This window comes from Gymnogyps californianus, chromosome 20 (assembly GCF_018139145.2).
Source record: "Gymnogyps californianus isolate 813 chromosome 20, ASM1813914v2, whole genome shotgun sequence".
Lineage (NCBI taxonomy): Eukaryota > Metazoa > Chordata > Aves > Accipitriformes > Cathartidae > Gymnogyps > Gymnogyps californianus.
Genome location: NC_059490.1, coordinates 13,125,328 through 13,138,916, shown reverse-complemented (window position 1 = coordinate 13,138,916; position 13,589 = coordinate 13,125,328). Strand labels below are relative to the sequence as shown.

The 13,589-nt window shown below is 47.6% G+C and overlaps 1 long non-coding RNA gene across 3 annotated transcripts; it reads right to left on the bottom strand.

The window, feature by feature from the left end:
* Positions 1–202: 202 nt before the first annotated feature.
* LOC127024541 (uncharacterized) lies at positions 203–3,501 on the bottom strand. 3 transcript variants are annotated; one of them, XR_007767564.1, is made up of 9 exons: positions 3,341–3,501; positions 2,699–2,820; positions 2,209–2,553; positions 1,864–1,928; positions 1,576–1,639; positions 851–905; positions 726–766; positions 586–639; positions 203–486 (listed from the first exon to the last, which is right to left on the bottom strand). It is a non-coding gene; the product is annotated as an uncharacterized LOC127024541 (long non-coding RNA). The 3 variants fall into 3 exon arrangements; XR_007767566.1 differs by having other exon boundaries at positions 2,209–2,548; XR_007767565.1 differs by lacking the exon at positions 2,209–2,553.
* Positions 3,502–13,589: the final 10,088 nt, after the last annotated feature.

Here is a 13,589-nt window from a genome sequence, read left to right as displayed (position 1 = left end):
GGCTATGAAAAAGGATTGGCAGATTTGCTAATGCTCTTAGCTGTACCGAAGCACGCAGAGGAACATGTTTTTATGATATCTCAACTGTTACAACTGAGAACCCAAAGACCAGCAATGCCATCGACTTTTGGAAGACATGTTGTGCTTGGGTCTTTGGAAGGAAGTAAATATTTTCTTTTTTTTTTTTTTTTTTTTTTTTTTAAAAGAGAGTGAAAAGTCTTGCTGCTGGTGACTTCTACTGCCAAGTACATCACCTCCGAAGAGCCACTCTGATGGGAAGTTCAATAAAATGCAACTTCTTTGAACGAGAAAGATTTCCGCTTTGGACAATTTCTTTCCAACTGAAGTCAAAATTACACACTGTAGGGCAGTGGTCCCCAGTCCCTCAACTTAGCTGTCAGACAGCAGGGGTCTGAATCCATCCTCAGCAAAAAACACATCAGTGAACCGGGATATTCCTGCAGTTGCCAGGTTCCTCTTCATCATCTGGAAAGACACCAGTGCCAGCAGTAAGCATGGTGCCGGTCGACACAGACCTCTTCCACAACACCCTCCTCCTCAAAAGCAACGTGGCCTTCCGCTCACCTGCTCCGCAGGAATTCCAGTGTCGGACGCTGTGGCCGTCATCCCTTGTGGCACCTAAGATACCAAAAGACAGAAAGCTACCGTTGCACTTGCGAGAAATCACCAGCCCCATGCTCCTCCTCTCTACCACCCCAGCTCACCTCAAATGCTCATCCAATTCCAAAGGCTGCCTGCATGGCGCCTGCGAGACCAAAGAGAAATGCTTAACCGAGTTGCCATATAATACTTTGCTATTAGACACCGACCTGGCCAACAACCGCCTCACCTTCTCGGACCGCTCCTCAGCATGCGGCTTCGCCCCTCTGAGCCTCTTGCAGCATCTGAAAAAAACCAAAGCAAAAGACACATGCTGAGTGTCCCGGTTTCGGCTGGGACAGAGTTAACTCTCTTAGTAGCTGGTACAGTGTGTGTTTTGGATTTAGTGTGACAATACTGTTGATAACACCCTGATGTTTTAGTTGTTGCTAGTAGCACTTATCTTAAGCCAAGGACTTTTCAGTTTCCCATGCTCTGCTAGCAAGCAGGTGTGCAAGAAGCTGGGAGGGAGCATAGCCGGGGCAGCTGACCCAAACTAGCCAAAGGGGTATTCCATAGCATGGAACGTCACACCCAGTATATAAACAGGGGGGAGCTGGCCGGGAGGGCGGATCGCGGCTCTGGCATCGGTCAGCAGGTGGTGAGCAATTGCATTGTGCATCACTGTTGTTTTTTTTTCTTCCCCCCCCTCCTTTTTTTGTTATATTCCTTTTCATTATTATTAGTAGTAGTAGTAGTAGTATATTTTACTTTAGTTATTAAGCTGTTCTTATCTCAACCCATGAGTTCTGCCTTCTTTCCCTCCCCATCCACAGGAGCAAGTTGGGGGGGACGACAGGGAGTGAGGGAGTGGCTGTGTGGTCCTTGGCTGCTGACTGGGGTTAAACCACGACACTGAGATACTGCCCAAAACCACGGCCTGTCCGCACTGATTCCCATCTCCCGCTCCTTTACCTTGGCCGCTCGCCCGCACCGCCTCTGCTGTTTACAGGTTGCCACGTCGAGGCTCGGCTATCACCTGTAAAACACAAACGACAAGGGATGCTTCTAACTTCACCAACGCTACAACACCTGAAAAATAACTGCTCCTTCAGCCCACCAGACATGGCTCACCTTGCCCGAATCAGCTCTGGTGCCGATATCCCGCTTTGCGCCTTCAAAATAAAAAAAGTAACCCAAACCCTAGAAGCTAGTCATAAGCCACTAGTCGCATCTTCCCTCCAACACTACTCACCGACTCACCTTCTTACAGTGCTCCGCTCGCCTCTCCTCTGTTGCCCTTTGGCACACAGCTCGTCCCGCTGCATCTGCAAAAACAATATCGAACATGTCACCCGGATGCTGATCAATAGCTTAACAATTCCAGCGGTCTTGTTTCCATTTAGGAATACCATCTAGATTCCAACAACAGCCCGCCATTAAAAACACAAAAGTAGTTCGCATGATGCTGATAAGCGGAGGCACACAAGACCCTCGGTATAGCTACCGATGTGCTGGCCTAACACAAAAACAACCATGGGAACATCAAGACCTGAATAACATATGGTATGGCACACAGAAAACAAGCAACACAAACTACCTCCTCACCTACAAAGCCCCTAAGGGAATTACAGTGGCGGTCAGCCGATGGAAAAAACCCCAATGGCGTGACATGGTGACTCAAAGATCTAAAAGGGACACCTTACGACTACAGAAACTGGTGCTAAAAACAATAGGTAAGCAAGAACAAGAGAACATAACTGCCGTGACTGATGCTAGAGCAAACCTCAGTGGACACTTCAGGAAAAAGGCAAAACTGGAATAACAGAAAAAGCTTGCGTGCCCGGGACTGTGATAAAAGATGACCCCTGGCTCAGATGACTGTTACGAGCACAAATAATACACATCCTCTTCTCCAAAACATTCCAGGGAAGACAATGACGCAAACCTGCACTGGAAAGAAGTGCCTAGTCAGGGACTCTAAGTAACAATGACTGTGACATCCGGATGGACGCACAAATTAAGTCAGGGAATGAAGTAAGTAAAAGGCACAGAGAAGCAGAGACCTCAGAGTTCTGGGGGGTATATTTTTATGTACCTAAGGTTTTACAAGACGAGACTCATCTGACATTCAGCCCTGCATATTGAGATGCAGAGGCCTGGATGGTTTACGCCGCATCTCCTGTGACCTTGTCGTACCTCCCATCAGCTGCGGGGAAACTAAAACAGAACAGACCTCATCAACGTCCAAATCCAACTGCAAAACCCATCTGAGAAAGGCTGACGAACCCTCCTTCCTTTCCCAGCCATCCCCCAGTCTCAAAACCTTACAAACCCCTTCTCCTCTCCTGAACTGTCTGGGAAGGAACCCCACTGCTTCCCGACAGCTCCTGCCCTGTATTTGCACCCCTCAACCCCCCGCATTGGTCACTCCTCAGGAGCTGTTCTTGTGAGCCGCACCCTGCATTCTGCAGCCACCTCCTATCTTACACCTTCCCACTGACTCCGGGCTCTGCTACAGGCCCACAACACAAGTGAAGTCCTGATGCTTAGAATCTACAAGGGGCCTGCCACAAGCTGCAAAGGCTCTAGGGACAACATGCTTCTCTGTGGGCGATTGGGAAAGGTGATGAGCCATCCCGTACCCTGAAAGACACTACGCCTTACATCCCTGTCGCTTTCTTGAAAAATGCCAAAGTTTCATATACAGATGCATACAAGATGCGGACAAGATGCTCACCCTAACCACTGCTAGATAATCTCACCATCAGCCCTGTTAAGAGAGATGATATCAGCAACTAACACAGTATACAGCAAAAAGACCCAGACACCTCTACTTCTCTAAATGCCAACACACATCTACCCAAACAGCTTAGACAACTCAAAACCTGCCACCAACTGAAGAAACAGCAGAGTACCAACACCACTAGAAGCCCTAGAACAGAATGAGCTCCTGGAGGAGAGGCTGTGGCTCATATACCCTGGGCCCCGCCCACCACCCTTCCCACAATCCCCTGGGAAAGGGGAGGGGCCAACCACCAGACAACATGGAGGCAGCCGGAGGAGCAGCAGGGAGTTTTCTCATCTGCCTTCAGTTTAGGTGTGCAAAGCGCTGAGCAGAGAAAGCGACCCTTACTGGAAATGACGATGCCTGCTCTTTTACTACAACTGCATCTACACTGCATCAGCAATGTGACCGGGTAGGGAATTAGACTTAATTTTTCTGGAGCGTAGATAGATGTCCTACTAAGCTCTGTAAGAAAGTAGTTTGTTAAATGTAATAACAATATTGTTATCAAAAATGATGTGCTTTAGTTTCCTATAAAAAAAACCCAAAATGCTATGGGATTACACTTAATTTCTAGCAAGACCCCACATACTACCTAAATTCTACCAGAACTGCCTTCTGGATAGGACTGAATGACAAAGCAGAATTAGATCACGTAAGACTCCCTTCTCAACAATATCTCTGGTAGCAAAGGAAATTTTTTACCGTAAATCGCCGACGGTTCAGAGTCACCTCGGCGGTCTCTCTGACCGACTGCCTTAACGGAACTAGATAAGTCCCAAGAACAGAAAACACCAAAAAAACATGGAAAAACAAGAAAGTATCAGACACTGTAGAAGCAGCAGCAGCCTAATTAACACCTAAGTAGCTAGACCAAAAACAAATTGCAAAACAGAACAAAAACCACCACGGGAGATGTGTTGATAAAAATAGATGAAGGCCGCTGCCTTCTCTGAAAAACCTCAAGAGGAGATCTGAGCTGACGATAGACATCTTTGGGATACCAGCTACCAAATAGAAACATACTATAAGATGGAAAACAAAAAGACTGCTCTGGAGCATAAAGATGGCGTCGGAAAAGGTTCTGACAGAACAAGAGGCATCGTCACAGGGATTAGAGAGAGCCTGAAGGGGCCAGAGCGACCAAAGAAGTCTCAGGGATGCAATGAGCTCAAACGGGAATTGAACAAAGTACAGGTGTCCTCAGGGGACCGGGGACCGAATGGAGGCGCACCAAAGAGACAAGAGGACAGAAAGACCGACCGGGGTAACATATGCAGACTCAGGAAGGGTTCTGAGGGGAAGAGAGGGGTGCAAAGTGCCCTCCCGAGCTAAAACGGGGCTCTAGGGCGTCAGGGATGTCTCGCAAGAGCTCAGCAAAGGGAGCGGAGGAGTCCCAAGGGGGCCTGAGAGACCAAAGAAGCCTCAGAGGTAACAATGAGGAGCTCTGAAGGGGATTTCAACAAAGTACAGATGTTGTCAGGGGCCGGGGCTCAATGAAGGCATCCTAAATGGCGAGAAGTAAGATAAGAGCGCTCTGAAGAGCACAAAAAAATAAAATTGAAAGGGAGCTAAAGTGCTACAAGAGTGCTGTGGAGTACAAGAAAGGACTCGGAAGACAATGTTATAGAGAGTAGAGGAATTAGGAGGGGGCAGGGTAAGAAAAGAAGACTTGGAGACACAGCGAGGGCCTTGGAGTCTCAGGAGGGCGTCTAGGCAAACTACAGATGACTGAGTGGGAGAGGAACCGAGTGGAGACACCCTCGATGGCAGAGAGAAAGACAAAGGAGCGCTGCATAGCAAAGAAAGAAGGGACGCTTTCATGGAACAAGAGAGATAGAAAGGGAGATAAAGTGCTCCAAGGTGCTGTGGAGATAGAGGAAGGTCTCGGGAGGCATCGCGACTGTGAGGAGAGGGGTGTTGAGGGGGGCTGACGGGCAAAAGAAGGCTTAGGGACGACAAGGAGGAACTTGGGTGGTCATCCAGCAGAGTACAGATGGTCTCGGGTGGCCAGAGACTGAACACAGGAATCCTAGACAGTGTAGAGGAACAAATGAGTGTTCTGTGGCTCAAAGATGGCCCCACCTGAAGTGCTACAAGATGGATGTGGAGCACGAGGAAGGTCTCAGGAGGCATCGTGACCTGGAGAAGAAATGTCCCGAGGGAGCCAGAGAGACAGAAAAATGGATTGGAGACACAACGATTAAATGCAGAGGGGATCTGAACCGAGTAAACATGTCATCGGAGGGCCAGGGAACAAATAGAAGCATGGCTAGAGGGAAGAGAGGACAGAATGACTGGGCTGGGTCACAGATATGGACTCAGGAAGTCCTCTGAGGGAACGAGAGGGATGTGAGGTCTGCTACAAAGCTAAAAGTGTGCTAAGGGCGACCTCGAAGGCATCGATAGGCATCGTGACACCATTAGAGGGGTTCCGGTTGGGCCAAAGACACCAAAGGTGGCTCAGGGACACAAGGAGGAAGTCTGGAGGGGATTTGAACAGAGTACAGATGTCGTCGGGAGGCCGGGGACCAAATGGAGGCACCCTCGATGGCAGAGGGGATGATAAGAGCGCTCTGAGGCACAAACAAAGCCGAGGATGGGTTTCTGAGGGACCGTGAGAGGATCAAAGTCCGCTACAGAGCTCAGACAGGGCTGTGGTACTACAAAGAAGGTGTCTGAAGAGGCAGGGTGACTTGTAGCAGAGGGGGCGTGAAAGGCTCAGAGGGATAAGAGAGATTGAAAGGGAGGCAGAGTGCTACCAAAATGCTGTGGAGCGCAAGGAAGGTCTCGGGAGGCATCCTAGCTGGCATAGAGAAGAAAAAGAATGCGCTTATTTGGGAACGGAGATCTTGGGAGAGGCGCGATTGCAACAAAACAAGTCCAAAGGGGGCTCACGGAGCTAAAAGTGTGCTGCAGGGAACATCGAAGACCTCAGGAGGCATCGTGACAGTAGCAGAGGGGTTCCGAGAGGGACAGACAAAAGAAGGCTCGAGGACATGATGAAGAAGTCGAGAGGGATTTGAACAGACTACAGATGTCCTCAGGGGACCAGGGACTGCACAGAGGTATCCTAGCTAGCATAGAGGACAACAAGAGCATCCCGGAGATGAAAGGTGGCATCAGGAAGGGTTCTCGGGGGGGGAGAAGGGTGCAAAGTGCGCTACAGAGCCAAGAGAGGGCTGTGGGGCACGAGGATGGCGTCAGGAGGCACGATGACAGCAGCAGAAGGGGTGCTGAGAGTGAAAGAGAAACAGAAGGCAGCTCTGGGACAGAATGCAAAACTGAAGAAGGTGTCCCCGCAATGTACAGATGTCCTCAGGGGACGAGCAACTGAATGGAGACATCCTAGATGGCAGTGAACAAGGTAAGAGAGCTCTGGGGCACAGAGCAAGCCCGAGGAAGGGTTCCGTCTGAATAAGAGAGATACAAAGAGGGCTGCAGAGCTCCAAGGGTGCCATGGGACACGAGGACAGTCTCGGGAGGCGTCGTGATGGGAACGAGAGGGCCCCGGGGGGGACAGAGACCAACAAAGTATTGCTGACACAATGAGGTGCTCGGGAAGGGATCTGAACAGAGTACAGATGTCCTCAGGGGACCAGGGACCAAATGGAGGCATCCGACATGGCGGAGGGGAAGGCAAGAGTGCTCTGGGGCACAATGAAAGCCCGAGGAAGAGTTGTGTCTGAATAAGAAAGATACAAAGCCTGCTGCAGAACTAAAGGATGGTCGTGGAACGCAAGGACGCTCACAGGCGGCGGCGTGACAGAAATAGACGGGTGCTGAGGTGGCCAGAGAACCATCAAAGGTACTCAGGAGGGGATTTGAACAGAGCATAGATGTTGTGAGGGAGACGCTGACCCACTGGAGGCAAGCGAGGCGGAGGAGAGGACAAAAAGACCGCTCTGAGGAAGAGGAGATGTTCTGACAAACCGAGAGGGGTACAAATTATGCTCCAGAGATAAAAGCGTGCCGAGGAGACCCTCTAAAGCCTTGGGATGAACCGAGGGAAAAGGAAAAAAATAAGATGCAAAGAAAACTTAAAAAGCAACAGGGTACGTGACAAACAACAAAGAATTACAAAAGAGGGATAGACAGCTTGATAAAAGTAGACATAGGGAAAAAGTGAAAAATGAAGGCATTAAAGGAGAAAAAAACTACAAAATAGGGACAAACTAAATAAACAGAGACATAGAAAGAAAATTGAAAAATAAAGACAGTGAACTGGATAAAAGTAGATATAGAAAAAAATGTAAAAGCAATGTGATACAGGACAGACAGGAAATAATAAAAAAATAGGGTTAGGCATCTTGATAGAAGTAAACATAGGAAAATTCTTGAAGTGACAACATAGAGGACAGATAGGAAAAAAGTAAATAATAGAGACAGAAAAATGCATAAAAGTGAAGATAGAAACAAAAATTCACACATGAAAACATTGAGAGGAAAAAAATTAAAAAATAGCGAAGAAACCTGAGTAGAGGGAGACATAGAAAGAAAATTTTTAAAGCAACTGGGTACAGGACAGACTAGAATGAATTAAAAAGTAAAGACAGTGAACTGGGTAAAAATAGATGAGGAAAGAAAATTTAAAAGCTATGGCGTACAGGACAGACAGGAAAAGTTTAAAAAATAGAACGGAAATTTAGAAGCGACGGGGCACAGGACAGAGGAAAAAATTAAAAAATAAAGATAGTGAACTGGCTAAACGTAGACATAGAAAGAAAATTTTTAAAGCGACAGGGTACGTGACAGACAGGAAATAAAAAAATAGCAAGGCAGCTTCATAAAAGTAGACATAGCATTGTGGTTTTACCCCGGCTGGCAACTAAGCACCATACAGCTGCTTGCTCACTCCCTCACAGTGAGGATGGGGGGAGAATTGGAAGGGTAAATGTGAGAAAGAAGCTCATAAGTTGACATAAAAAAAAAAGGCGGGGGGACCAACAAAGAGAGAGGAAAATAAAACCCAAGAAAAACAAGCGGTGCAAATGAAAACAATTGCTCACCACCGACCACCCGATGACCACCCAGTTCTGAGCAACCCCCACCACCACCACCAACCTCCACCCCCAGTTTTATATGCTGAGCATGATGTCATACAGTCTGGAATATCCCTTTGGGCAGTTGGGGTCAGCTGTCCCGGCTGTGTCCCCTCCCAACAAATTGCGCACCCCCAGCCTGCTCGCTGGCGGGGCAGGGTAAGGAGCAGAAAAGCCCTTGGCGCTGTGCAAACGCTGCTCAGCGATAACTAACGCATCCCTGTGTTATCAACACTGTTTTCAGCACAAATCCAAAATGTAGCCCCATACCAGCTACGATGAAGAAAACTAACTCTATCCCATCCAAAACCACATGCAGAAATAAAATTTTAAAAGTGAAGTGGTACAGGAAACGATTAAAAAATGGGGACAGAAAAGTAGATAAATGGAGACATAGAAAGAAAATTTAAAAGCGGCGGGGTACAGGAAAGACAGGAAAACAATAAAAAATAGGGACAGCAAACAATGAATGTTGACATAGCAAATGTAATAAGCGATGGCATTAAGGAAAGACGAGAAAAAAATAAAAAATACGGATAAGGTAAAAAATAGACACACACATGGAAATATAATCTTAGAAGTGACGGGGCACACGACGAATAAATTAAAAAATATGAACAGAGAGTTTGATAAAAGTAGACATAGAATGAAAATTGAAAAAGCAAAAGGGTTCAGGACAGACAGGAAAAAAAATAAAAAATAAAGACAGTGAATTGGTTAAAGGAGACAGAAAATTTTAAAAGCGACTGGGTAAAGGACAAACAGGAAAAAAAATTAAAAATGGGGACAAAAAACTGGATAAAAGTTGATGTAGAAAGAAAATGTAAAAAGCAAAGGCGTTAAAGAAAGACAAAAAAATTAAAAATAAAGGTCAAGCGATAGAGAGAGACATAGGAAGAAAATTATAAAAGTGGAGGCCTTAAGGAAAGACAAGAAAAAGTTACTGTCGTGGTTTAACCCCAGCTGGCAACTAAGCACCACCCAGCCGCTCGCTCACTCCCCCCGCCGGCGGGATGGGGGAGAGAATCGGAAGGGTAAAAGTGAGAAAACTCATGGATTGAGATAAAGACAGTTTAATAGGTAAAGCAAAAGCCACGCGCACAAGCAAAGCAAAATGAGGAATTCATTCACCGTTTCCCATTGGCAGGCAGGTGTTCAGCCATCTCCAGGAAAGCAGGGCTCCATCGCACATAACGGTAACTTGGGAAGACAAACACCATCACTCCGATCGTCCCTGCCTTCCCTCTTCTTGCCCCAGCTTTATATGCTGAGCATGACGTCCTATGGTCTGGAATATCCCTTTGGGCAGTTGGGGTCAGCTGTCCCGGCTGTGTCCCCTCCCAACTTCTCGTGCACCCCCAGCCTGCTCGCTGGCGGGGTGGGGTGAGGAGCAGAAAAGGCCTTGACTCTGTGTAAGCACTGCTCAGCAATAACGAAAACATCCCTGTGTTATCAACACTGTTTTCAGCACAAATCCAAAATGTAGCCCCATACTAGCTACTATGAAGAAAATTAACTCTATCCCAGCCAAAACCAGCACAGTTACAAAATAAGAATAGGGAGAAAAATACAGAGAGATATCGGAAGACAATTTCAAAAGCAATGGGGTACAGAACAGACAAGAAACAAATAAAAAAGACAGTAAATTGATTAAAGTAGACATGGAAAGAAAAATTTAAAAGCGACAGGGTACAGGATAGACAGGAAAACATGAAAAATAGGGACACCAAAGTGGATAAACTTTGACATAGAAAGAAAATTGAAGAAGCGGCAGGGTACAGGACAGACAGGAGAGAATTAGAAAATGAAGACAGTCAACTGGATAAAAGTAGCCATAGAAGCAAAATTTAAAATTGACGGAGTATAGTATAGACAGGAAAAAAATTTTAAAAGGAGGACAGGAAACTAAATAAATGGAGGCACAGAAAGAAAATTTTTAAAGCAACTGGGTACAGGACAGAGAGAGAGAGAGGAAGTAATAAATGGGGACAGGGAATTGGATAGAGGGAGACAGAAATGTTAAAAAGGGACAGGGTACAAGAAACACAGGAAAGAATTAAAAAATAGGAACAGGGATGAGAACAGAAGGAAACATTGAAAGAAAATTTGAAAAGTGGCAGGGTATAAGGAAGAAAGGGAGAAATTAAAATTTAGGGAAAAGAGGCCAGATAAAGGGAATTGTTGAAAGAGAAATTAAATAGCAATGGGGTACAAGAAATATAGGGAGGAATTAAACAATCCAGAAAAGGAGCCGGATAGAGGGCAACGTAGAAGGAATTTTAAAAAGCAACTGAGTACAAGAAACATAGACAAGAATTAAAACACAGGGACAGGGAGATGGATAGAGGACAATGTAGAAAGAAAATTTAAGCAGTGATTGGGTACAAGAAACACAGGCATATTAAAAGAACAGGGACAGGGAGATGGATAGAAGGAACCATAATAAGAAAATTGTAAAAGCAATGGGGTACAAGAAACACAGGAAATACTTAAAAAACAGGGACAGGGAGATGGATAGAAGGAAACGCAGAAAGAAAATGTAAAAAGTGATGGGGTACAGGGCAGAGAGGGTGCCAGAGAGAGGGAAATGTAGGAAGAGAAATTAAAATGCAACAGGGTACCAGAAACACAGGAAAGCATTAAAAAAATAGGGAGAGGGAGCCGCAGAGAGAGAAACTTAGGAAAAAATTAATAGATGAAGTGGTACAGGGCAGAGTTGGCAGAAGAGAACAAGTTTTGGGGAGCCAGATGGGTAGCTGGGGAGGCAGAGATCCGGGGAAGGGCGGCAGAGATGGACCGGGACGCACACGAGACAATGCACGGCTCACCACAGCTCCTGGCACCGGCAGGAGACCTTCACCGACCCAACGCTTTTCTCTCTGCCTCAGTGGCAGGTGCCTGGACACTCCTCTCCCACGAGGCTTCCCAGCGGCTCGCACGAGCAGCTGATGGAGGCACCGAGCTCCCAGCACCGTGTGCTGGTGGTCTGCTCTGTCGGGGACGGCTCAGAGAGATCCTTCCTTGCCACAGGGACTGGGCATTCCTTGCTGGAGTCACCTGCCTGCGGGACCCCCTTGGATTCCCTCCTCAGGCAGTTCCCCTTCCTCAGTTCCCTCAGGCAGGTGTGCCTGGGCAGACCCTTCCCCAGCTAAAGGGAGGAATTAAAAAATAGGGGCACTGAGCTGGATAAAGAGAGACACAGAAATAAAATTTTAAAAGCGATGGGGTACAGGACAGATAGGAAGACATTAAGAAATAAAGACAGGGAGATGGATAGGGGGATACATAGAAAGAGACTAGAAAGCGGCAGGATACAGGAAACACAGGAAAGAATTTAAAAATAGGGACAGGGAGGAAGATAGAGGGAGAAATAGAAAGAAAATTCAAAAAGCAATGGGGTACAAGTCACACAGACTCAAATTAAAAAAATAAGGCCAGGGAGCTGGAGAGAGAGAGACATATGTATAAAGAAAATTTTAAAACCGACGGGGTAAAGGAAAGAGCAAGAAGCAATAAAAAATAGGAGCCAGATAGAGCAAGAAGAAATAAAAAAGGGAGCCAGATAGAGGGAGGCATAGCAAGTTTGAAAAGCGATGGGGTACAGAGCAGAGGGAGTGTCCTGGTTTTGGCTGGAATAAAGTTAAACTTCTTCTTAGTAGCTGCTATAGTGCTGTGTTTTGGATTTAGGATGAGAATAATGTTGATAACACGCTGATGTTTTAGTTGTTGCTAAGCAGTGTTTATAGTAAGTCAAGAACCTCTCACCTTCTCATACTGCCCTGCCAGCGGAGGCTGGGAGTGCACAAGGAGTGCACAAGAAGCTGGGAGGGGACACAGCAAGGGCAGTTGACCCAAACGAGCCAAAGGGATATTCCACACCATATGATGTCATGCCCAGTACATAAACTGGGGAAGTTGGCCAGGGGACACCGTGGCTCAGAGATTAGCTGGGCACTGGTCAGCAGGTGGTGAGCAATTCTATTGTGCATCACTTGTTTTGTATATTCTATTATTATTTTTTCCCCCCCTTCCTTTTCTGTCCTATTAAACTGTCTTTATCTCAGCCCACAAGTTTTTCTCCCCTCCCCCCCCCCCCCCCAATTCTCTCCTCCATCCCACGGAGGGGAGGGGGGAGGACAGGCAAGCAAGCGAGCGAGCAGCTGTGTGGTGCTTAGTTACTGGCTGGGGTCAAACCATGACAGGGAGATATTAAAAAATAGGGTCAGGGAGCCAGATAGGGTGAGACATAGAAATAACATTTTAAAAGTAATGGGGTACAAGGCAGTGCAAAAAACCTAAATAATAGGGAGAGGGAGCTGGTTAGAGAGAGACACACAAAAAATTTAAAAGGCAACGGGGTACTGGGCAGAGTTGGCAGAAGAATAGGTTTTCAGGAGCCATACAGGGAGGTGGGCGGGCAGAGAGGAAGATGGAGGAATGGAGGCAGGCAGACATCTGGAGAAGGGTGGCAGAGATGGGCCAGGATGCAGAGGAGAGGACGTGTGACTCACCGCAGCTCCTGGTGCTGGCAGGAGACCTTCACCACCCCGATGCTTCTCTCTCTGCCCTTCCCTCCTCTGCAGTGCCACCTACCCGACCCTTGCCCACTCAGCAGCACGCAGCGGAGGCCTTGATGCTCCTCATCTGGAAGAATTCCTCAATACATGGCAGCTCACGCACAGTCAACAGAGGCATCGAGCTCCCAGCACCATGTGCTGGTGGTCTGCTGTGTTCGGGATGGCTTGGAGGGATCCTTCCTCACCACAGGGACTGCCTGTTCCTTGCTGGAGGCAGCTGCCTGTGCAGGACCCCCTTGGATTCCCTCCTCAGCCAGTTCCCCTTCCTCAGCTCCCTCAGGCAGCCATGCCCAGGCAGCCCCCTCTCCAGCTAGAGCCCCTTCCCACAGCAGGGCCAGCCCCATCCTCAGCCTCACTGGCCACACCTGGGGCTGCCCCAGCTCCAGCCCCAGCTGGGGCCCATCGGGAACAGGGGCCGTTGCCAAAGCCCCACAGCACATCACCCCCTGCCCTGCTCCTGTCCACAGCCAGGAGCTCTGCACCCAGGGGCTGCAAACACAGCCAGGGGCACAGAGGAGGCAGGAGAAGTTTATGCCTTAAGGCACATAAGAAATCCCGGCAGTGAGCTGGCTACAAGGCTCA